This window comes from Wasmannia auropunctata, unplaced genomic scaffold, assembly GCF_000956235.1.
Source record: "Wasmannia auropunctata unplaced genomic scaffold, wasmannia.A_1.0 LD336058.1, whole genome shotgun sequence".
In the NCBI taxonomy this organism is placed as follows: domain Eukaryota; kingdom Metazoa; phylum Arthropoda; class Insecta; order Hymenoptera; family Formicidae; genus Wasmannia; species Wasmannia auropunctata.
This window is the reverse complement of record NW_012026832.1, coordinates 149,991-157,696: the sequence shown is the minus strand read 5'-3', so window position 1 is coordinate 157,696 and position 7,706 is coordinate 149,991.

The window sequence follows — 7,706 nt, the reverse complement described above, 5'->3', positions numbered from 1 at the left end:
ATAACTGTTCCCATAATGGAATTCGTTAATACAAGATGTTGTTCGAGACACCTCGTTTCTGTAATCTTACGCAAGCCCCGCTCCACGTTCGATACTAGACGATTAAAAGCAAAACAGGAAGAAGGATACGAGGAGATATGCAATTTCCTTTCTCGAAGCTCTCTCTCGCGAGATTCTAAGCGCAAATACTATAGCACTATCACAATGATTATGGAACATTTCCTTTCGTTATGAGAAATAGAATACTTTTGCACATATTAATTTTTGCAATAAAAATCTGTACGGTAAAAAAAATATACATACATATATAATATGAAAGAATTAAATGAACTTTTCGAGAAGACAGTCGCGTGAGTGCAGAGTTTGCATGCCACGCGAGTTGTTTAGTAGTTTGATATCCACCACGCCACACTCGCGCAATCGTTGACACGCGCCTCTTTTTTATTAGTCATATAGTTTTGCGCCGCGTTTTAGATTGAGATTACTCCGCGGTGCATGCACGAAGAAAGAATTTCAATAAACGTGCACGATAACGTGCCGCGCCGGCGCATCTCGACGGAGAGTCTATTCCCCATGTTCGTGCCACGGTATAATAGGCGAAAGGCGAAATACACACGGTAGTTTACGATTTTACGTTCGGTGTCCGATGCAGATGTCAACGCGCATTACGTCGGCACGCGCTTACTGCCAATCACGAAATGGCAGGTTATCGCTATGGTTGATACACATAATGCCGAGGCTTAGGGATCGGCGCACACACCCGCGTATACGATTCGCATCAACTGCGGATGGGCGCACGGCGAAACCCATGCGACGATTCCAGGCCTCCAGTGGCCATAGCCGCGCGAGTGGTCGGCCGGAGATTACCGCGGCATAATTACCCCCGCACTGTGTACCTGCGACCTCTGTTTAATCTGCAATTAATGTTTCAAATTGCCATAAACCCGCGCCAGTAACGGATGCCACTTATCAACGATGATAACCGAATGCATTATATCAGCGATACAACTACAACGCGGACTTTCATCGTAGCGTGCAAGGTCCGATTTTCGCGCAGAAACGATCGTGTTCCCGCGTGCTCGGATAATTTCGCTTGACGACCTGTTATTATTCTTCGCATATTCGCGTTTCTCATGAATATGAGAATGTCAAATAAAGAGAAAGATAATTGAACGGAAGACATAACGGTAGACCGGGCGCGGATTTACATATCGCGAGTTGGTGAACTGTTTTATAAGTTACTTTTAAATCGCGCAGAATTTGTTAATCTAATCCGTAAACCTCTTTTTTGCATGATTCTTCTCAATTGGTATAGTTGTTCAGTATATTATTCCAACGTTGCGTATACATGTTCACGCACCAGCGCTTGCAATGAATCTTCAGAAAAATCTTTCGACGACGGTGTGCGTGTATGCGCGTCCCGAAAGAAATCCAAATGGTGTACATATTTTCTCGGTTTCGAGAGATAGCGATGGGGTCGAGGCTCGATTCGTGGTTATTATTCGTTTACACGGAACCCGTACGTAGGGTCGAAGATATCCGAAATGGGCTCCCCTTTGGTGTACACGGAGGCGTGCGACGTCGGGCTCGGTATGTTATTCCAGCGAACTATCTACTTAGATACTTTTATATTCAATACATCCGCGAACGGCGGATGGTAGGGGCGTCTAGTAATCCCATAGGACACACAGGAGACCCATCTTGGGAGCGGAGGAGCCCGACATAATGTCGGCTTCTATCGAAGGGTTACTGCCGTCTCTGAGGGATGCAAAATGTATCGTGCCTATTTTCCAGACGGGCCTAACAGTGTAGTGTATTCACGCGCTAATGTAACAAATAATATATAACGGATTTCAAAGCAAACCACAACGTTTGTATTTAGAATAAACGAAGAAAGTTTTGATCTCAGTGAAGTATGCACCACATGAAAAGAAAGTAATACAGAATCTATCGGTAATCGTAATTGCAGATTAAAAATAATTACAAGAAAAAAAGAACTTGATAACAATATTAATGTTTTTAATTTCTCATGATTTTTTATTTAAAATGAATATTTGTATAAGATATACTTTATATATTATTATGACATTTTACGTTGGACTTTTTACTAGCAAGTGAGTAAAATATTACACAATATTTTGATTTATTAGATTATGTATATACATATAACGGGAGAAATAAAAAGTTTATGCCGTCTTAGACCGTGCGATATATCATTCTAATATTAATGGTACGTATTTACAAATGCTTTTATGTGTTGTACGCTCGTGAATGGTGCTTGTAAGGGATGTCTGTTGATCCCTTAGGACACACGGGAGAGCCATCTCAGAGGCGAACGAACTCGCCATAACATCGAGCTCTACCGAAGGGTTAGTACCGCCAGTAAGAGAGTTGAAATGTATTACCTCTATATTTTTTCTTTTTTTTTCCAGTCAACCACGACGACATGGTCGACGTTGATCCCCATCGACGCATCCGTCGTCATACACGCGAAGATGAAGCTGAGCGGGTTGGTAAGTGTAACACATTTAGTGCAATGTCAAAATAACTTTTTATTGCGGCGCGCAACGAGAGCGTGTACCTCTATACGGGCCGACGAGCAGGAAATTATGATTCAAGTTTAATAGAGTTCTCCACATGCGATTCTACTATCGTGCCGACCATAAATGCGAGTAATGATCCGTAGAAAAACAGGGGCTGACTATTGGACGTTAAAGAGCTCGTAAATACTTAAGCTTTTAGACGTCATCTCGATGACTTTTATATACATTTACGTGCTATTTTTTTTAAATAAAAATTCTATTGCTATCTTATTGGATTATTGATTCCTTGCTGTATTACGTTATCAATAACATTTTTTGTAGCTACGAGACATATATGATGTCTGATTCCGTATATAGAAATGTTATACACAAAATATTGATACGATGAAATTATTCGTCAGCTTTAATAACTATACAAGAGTTTCATGACAATGACAGGTGTACCATATATATGAATATCCAATAGCTGTGCGTATTTTGGTTAAGCGATTACTGGTCCCACTAGTCAGTGAGTGATGCAATAGGAAATCCAGTTTTTACTGATTTAATTAATACATCTTCGTTTTTCCAGTCGTCGAACATCAACTATATCTTGATAATTTATTCATAGACGTTCGTCTTATACTTTAGCTCTCTCTCGGGTGCTAGGATTTGTATTTTATTTTCATCAGGCGCTCGTTCGTCACGGTATTTTTATTTATACTTGCTGAAAAAGTGACATTTTAATGGGTCCCGATAATTTAATATCGGAAAAATATATTTTCCGCACTCAGTCGTGTCTCTTTGTCGACTGCATTACGTCTCGTCTGATAATACCAACGATATTACGTTTTTCTCATGATAATATCTTGATGCTCGTTATAGGAAATATTTGTATTAAAAGTAGAATTTTTTAAAGCAAATGCTTCTGTAAAAAGTGTACTTTATTTTATACCTGCACGGAAAGAACAATTTTGCTGAATCCAGATCTGAAAATAATTTTTGTTCAATAATCAAAATAATTTTGTGTAAAAGTCAAAGTGATTGCTAAAATATCAAAACGTATTATAACAATACTTATCAGTTTTAATATTCCAACAAATTATTTTGATGATTCAACAAAAAATTTTTTCAGATCTGTTTTTAGCAAAATTTTTAGATCTTTCAACAAAATCGTCCTTTCCGTGTGCGCAGAAAGCTTATTAATTCCTGATATTATAATTAAAGTTATAAATACTTTTTATACTTATGCCGGGACAAGAGAGACGTGCGTGATGCGCACATGTACATTTTGAGCAGAAAATATTTTCATTAATTCAACATTTAAAATTCTTCCTCAAATTTTAATGGACCATGTAAATACCGCAAAAATGATCAATCTCACCCGGCTTCCCTTACGATTGCTCTCGAACCCTTTCCCTACAGTCTCTTGCAAATCCGCAAGAATTTCCGTCCATAGCCCGTGGCATTCCTCATTGACTCCGCAATGAGGGGGAGCTTCCGAGCTGCAAACATATTACTTCCGGCAAAAAAAGGGGGCCTGAATGTGCCTCGCGCCCTTGTAGTCGACAAACGCGGGCCGGTCTGGAAGCTCGTTAAGTAATTGCTAAGTGACCAAAGCTTGGAAGGTCACCGACGTAATGCGAGAATCGTGTACGTACCTCGATACGCGACGCGACAAGGGTAGTCGGAAGGGAATGGGACGAGGGAGAGTGAAAGACGGAAGTAGCGAGAGAGGGAGAGAGGGGGAGGGGAGTGGTGGTGGAGGACGTCTGCTTCATGGGCGAAGGGTGAGATGTGGGTACAATATACATACATGACGGTGCCAACATTGCGGCTCCTTCACTCGGACGTACGTATTGTACGTATGTAGCGCGCGTATTAATGCGTTAGCGCGAGGGAAGGGATGCCGGGATAAGGGTCGAAGGGCCCCTTTTCAGCCCCCACCCTTTCCTCGATGGAGAGGAAGGTAAGAGAGACGCGAGAGGGTTGTACTCGGTGGCATCGTACATCGGTGCCAAATAGTAACACTATAGCCGAGTGCTGGCAAATTAGATTATGCGTAAGCTCACCCTCGCGACTCCCTATCGTCGACACCGCCCCTCAGAACACGAAAGAAAACATCGAGGATGTACCCGTGTAGGCTCTGCCCTTGGAAGACCATCGCCCTTGTTTTTGCTGATATAGCGTTAAACGTAAGAAAAGTGGTAGGAGATAGATTTAAAGTTTCTTCTTTGCGCCCCGTAAGCAGTGATTTACAGCCGCGATTAAGAAATCTTTTTGTGGAGTGGTTTTCCGAGATACGCGTTTAATATTGATTACCATTGTGAAATGATACAACTCAGTTCCATTCTGTAATTATATCTATTAAGAAAATTTGTTTGTACTATAGTTAAATTTTTCTCGACTAGTTTTTTAGAGATATTTTTAAATGGCCATATGTCGTTATCAACAAACTGAAATCAATTCGAAATGAAATAATTTTTGAAGTTGAAATAGGCTTTATTTTTTAAATTGAAATAGGTTATATTTTTTAAATTGAAATAGGCGATATTTTTCAATTCGGATTTAAATTGTGAAATTTATTTACATAGGAATCTTAGAATTAAAGAGCAATGAAAGAGTAAAGAATTAAAGAGTAATTAAAGACTATACTATATTTCGAAATGCTTCTAAGTCTTGCAATTTACACAACAGGGAATGCACATGACAGTAAATCCAGAGAGAAAAAAAAGTGTACTTATGCACATCTCTCGCGAAGTTTTCAGCATTTCATTAAGTAACTCAAACACGTTCTAAAATGCACACTCTAAAATGCCTTAGTATTTCACAATAACGAGCGGCCACCGGAAATTCGGTTTCAATGTAAAATCACACTGGGCCTGTCGTGACCGTGCGAAAAACATTCGCACGAGAGTGCATCGATCGAGGCCGCTGGCTATGGCCTGTATCGACGTGCACAGCCGATGCAAACGATAGAATAATATGTTGCGGCCGAACGGGCGTAGCCGTAAGAAGGGCCGCGTCATTCCGACGTAATTATCGGCGATTACGCGACGCGTGAGGCACGCGAGTTACAAACGAGCGGTGTCGGGCGCATTGGCGGATCCGATCGTCGCGCCCGAGTCACCCCCGCGCGTAGTTCCCCAGCGAGTAGCAGTTTCCGCTGAAATTCATCGGGCGTTTTACGGCGCCAGCCGTGCCTCGTAGAAATAATTCACCGTCAACGACTCGTCACTCGACGGAGGAGACGACGGCTTCATCGTGAAGTGCGCGCCGCCGCGCCGCGTCGAGAGGACCGCGTCGACGCGGTGGCGAAAGCTGGCCCTCGATCCGCTGACGGAAAAGCTTTTTATTTCGAGGAGCACGCGCGTGAGGAAACGGCCATACTGCCAGGCCCGGTCGGATGCATTATGCAGCGGCTGTTTGAAGTCCGCCCTTTCCGTCCTTTCTCCCGCCGTTTGGCTTTACTCCTTCGGTCCTTCTCTTTCTCTCCTGCCGCCCGTCTCTCTTTTCGCTTTTACTCGCTCTCTTTAGGCGAAGCGACGAGCGCGGCGTGGTGCCGTACGGCGCGGCGCCCACGCGACTACATCGCTGGCGAAATGCTACTCGCGCGTCGCGCGAGGATCTCGAGAGACGGATATTTCGCGATACAAAGGGGAAACGTTTCACGGCGAAGTGGATTGATTATTCGGTTTCGCGGAGTCGACAGAGAGAAGAGAGGAGCGACGATTGTTAGCCCGCGCGGGGAAACATGAACAATGCTCGGCCGCTCGTTTGCGCTTCTGCCTCGATGAAAAGGATGGAAATCGCATTACTTTAATCACCGCTGAGATAATAAAAAAATCGTGGCCACTGTTTTACTACGCTCCTCGCTTTCTGCCACTGCGGCCTCTTTCTTCTTCCTGTTTTCTTTTGCAGTGCGAGTTTCATCCGCATTTGTCCCCGCGCGGTTATAATCGTCGTTGTGTGTAAATGTACGCGTACTTCAACGCTCTAGCTCGAAAAGCCGTATATTCTTGATAAAAATCCTGTAAATTAGTAGATGTATAGATTAATAAAATTCGAATTTGTAATTCGTCGCGATATTGGACGAGAAAACATTACGCTACATGTATTGTTTTAAAATGCCCATTTTATGCAGCGCCAAGGTATATTGATCGCGTACAAGATTTCAGTGAAATAAAGTTGTTCGTGCGCGATATTTTCATACGAGCGTCGAGGGTGTTAGCTCGAAGATTGAGGTTTCTTACTTAATCAGTGCGTTGCGTGTTTGTCACTCTTCATCTGCGTCGCTAGATGTCACGTGAAAAATGACAAATTAAAAGCAATGGAATTAATTCGACATCCGGCAAGAATTATGACACGCAACTATAGGCGACAGGGACACCGGCTTTCTAAAGTCACGATATCCTTTCTTATCACTATCTAAATCTGCGATTTATAAAACACTTTCTTTTGCTATATAACTTTTGTTAGGAAAGTGTTACGTCCGCGCTTTTCCTCTCTCCTCTGTTACGGAGGGGAGTCGCTCGCGTTGAGTCAGGCGGCTTCGTGTCGAGCCGCCGACAGGCCGCAGGAGAAGGCGGCAAGGCGACGTGATATTATCACGTCCGGTGGTCCGCTGAGGGGATCCACCGGGAGTAGAATGCCCAGAGGGAGGTCTTCGCGAGAGCACCCGTTGGCGATCTCGACGAAGTCCTTAAAGTCCGTTACTGTGGCCCGGCAGAGATTGCAATCCGCTGCCTGACGATGGAAGAACAACAACGTCTTGCACCTGGCGCACGTAACCCTCGACTCGAGGATCGTGTAATCTATCGAACACGAGTGCCGCACAGAGAATCGCGATGCGTCCTCGCCTTGTTCAGCTCTGCACCTCACGCATAGCCTCGCTGCTCCTGTCTCGTCGGTATATCCATAGATAGTCAGGCACGCGGCCTGATCTATCCACCACGACAGGACAACGAGGGGATGCAGCCTTGTTCGACGGTTCTTTGTAGTGAGGCACATGAGGCCGGGACCTGGAAGAGGGCGGAAGAGGTCTCGTGTGAGAGAAAGAGAGAGAGAGACTGAGACAGAAGTATTTTAAGAATCGTTTTATTGAGTGAGATCTATTGTCTCGACGGGGCCGGTCGCGGACGGCCTTGGACGGCGCGCGTACACCCTTAGGGGCGCAGGGGTCGT